This window comes from Elephantulus edwardii, unplaced genomic scaffold, assembly GCF_000299155.1.
Source record: "Elephantulus edwardii isolate Elephantulus edwardi_28Jun2011 unplaced genomic scaffold, EleEdw1.0 scaffold00236, whole genome shotgun sequence".
NCBI lineage: Eukaryota > Metazoa > Chordata > Mammalia > Macroscelidea > Macroscelididae > Elephantulus > Elephantulus edwardii.
The window spans coordinates 3,678,690-3,681,013 of NW_006399986.1; positions in this window are offsets into that span (position 1 = coordinate 3,678,690).

A 2,324-nucleotide genomic window follows, 5' to 3' on the forward strand; every position below is an offset into this window, starting at 1 on the left:
CAGTCACTGAATATTTCCATACTTGGAAGCTCAACCACAGTCGTCCTTTCTGTTATCTACCTGTATTCTGTTGTACATAGGGTTTTCAGAGGCCTACTATTTCAGAAGTGGATGGCCAATCCTTCTTCCTAGTCTGTCTTAATCTGAATGTTCAGATTTAGACAAGTATCAGACAGACCAGCATTTTACAGAAAAAGTGAAAGCTATATCCCTTATTGTGGAGTTAACCATCGGTATCAGTGTGGTCCCTGCCTTTGGCACACGTGTCATTAAAATGAAATATATATAAACATTGAAACAAAATATAAATAAAAAAAACCCAAGCAAATTCTAGACTAGGGATGGACCTTTGCATCTGGAAGATAAAGGAAGTCACGCATCCAACGTGTGTGACCGGATGGTTTTATGCGATGCAATCTCTTGTCCCCAGGAATGTTGAAATACTGTTGGAACTAACATCCTTGGGGCAACTGTCATTTGAGGCTCGACCCCCTAAAAACGTGCTTGACGACCCAGCTTCCACGTTCGACTCTTGGACTCAAAGCCTTCCTTCCTCCCTCAGGGACTCAGTCCTCAACGAAGTGTATGAATGCAGCATAAAGAAACAGCTTCTGACGGTCAGTTAGGGTGGCGGAGGGGGCTGCTTTGTAGTTCCTCAGAGTCTTCCGGACAGCAGAAACTTCAGCTTTTTATTAGCACCAGAAAACAGCATAGAAGCACCAGGATCACTTGGGTGCAGAAGTTATAGTCTCGACAGTGTCTTTCCATGACTAATGCTAGGGTTACTGGTTTCCCATGTCAGAGGGTCAGCTTGGAGATCTAGTTTTTTTTTCCCAAGTGTCCTGGGTTTTTAGGGGAGTTTTCTAAGAAAGAGAGAGATTGTTCCTTTATGTGTCGTCTCTTTTTTATTTCATTTTTATTATTGTGTGTGTGTGTGTGTGTGTGTGTGTACCGTCAAATCAGATCTGACTGGTACAGGAGGAGATGGCCCCTCCTTCTCCAGCAGAGCATTTGGTGGATTTGAACCACATATCTCTGGGGTTGCAGTGCAGCCTCTTGCTGCTAGGCCACCAGAGCTCCCCATGTGTCGTCTTCCTCTGCTCTCCCTTTGCAGGTGCACGAGGGCATACACTTTGCATTCCTGGCCTTCATCGAAGCCATGTCCTTCCTTCCTGGCTCTGCCTACTGGACCATGATGCTATTCCTTTTGATCTTAATCATAGTCATGACCTCCACCCTAGGGGTCACCCAGGGCATCATTATTTCTCTCCAGGACACCTTCTTTTTCTGCAGGAAACATCCCAAGCTGCTCACAGGTACTCCGATCTGTAGGCTTACTTCCCGGCCTTCCCCGCCGCCCCACTCGTATCGCGTTAAGATTCTTGCTCAGACCTTGCCTATATATAACTCCTTGACTATATATAACTTAACGCCTAGCCTTGAGCCCAGGCAGACCTCTGACTTTTTCTCAAAAACCAATGTTTTCTCCAGTGAATATTCTTATGGTCATGTTTGTGGGCAGTCTTCTCTTCGCTCAGCCTTCAGGCTACTACTTCTTCAGACTGTTGAGTGATCACTGGCTCTTTCTTCCCAAGATCATCGTCCTCACTCTGGAGACCATTGCCATAGTCTGGGACTATGGGGCTAAAAGGTGATTTATTATTTTTTTCTGGCCCAAGTTTTCCCAAAACTCCAATCTCCATGAAAGGCTGACTCCTTTCTTGCAAGCAATTCTCCTCCAACTAATGATGGCATAGTTGTAGACCCTTGACCTCAGAGCTTTTTGAGAAGCCTCTAGGCATCAATTCAACATATTCACCGAGTGTGTAAAATGTGCTAGGCACTCTTCAGTCACTGGGTAGGAAGTAGAGGATGAAACAAAGACCCCTGCTCCCCACAAGGAGCTTATGTTCTAGTGGTGGCACGAGAAAATAGCCACAGAAAAAGAAGAAAAAAATGTCAGTGGTCATAGGTGACAACAGGAAGAAGCAGAAGAAGGTAAGATGACCACGGGTGGGACTGTGTGAGGGTGTTAGTTTAGAAAGGAGTTCAGAGAAGGCCTCTCTGATAAGGAGTGATTTAAGGAGACTCACGAGAGCAATGAGGAGAAGACTCAGGAGAAGATTTTGGGCAGGTGCTCCAGGAAGAGGAAGAGGAAGGAGCAAGACACAGTCAGAGAGGTACCAGGGGCCAGATCATGTAGGACTTTGCAATCTTTTTCGCAGACTAAGGGAAATAAGCATTGAAGAATATTGGTAGGGGAGAGACATTATTTATTATTTTGTATTTTTTTAATTTATTTTTAAGTGTGTGTGTGTGTGTGT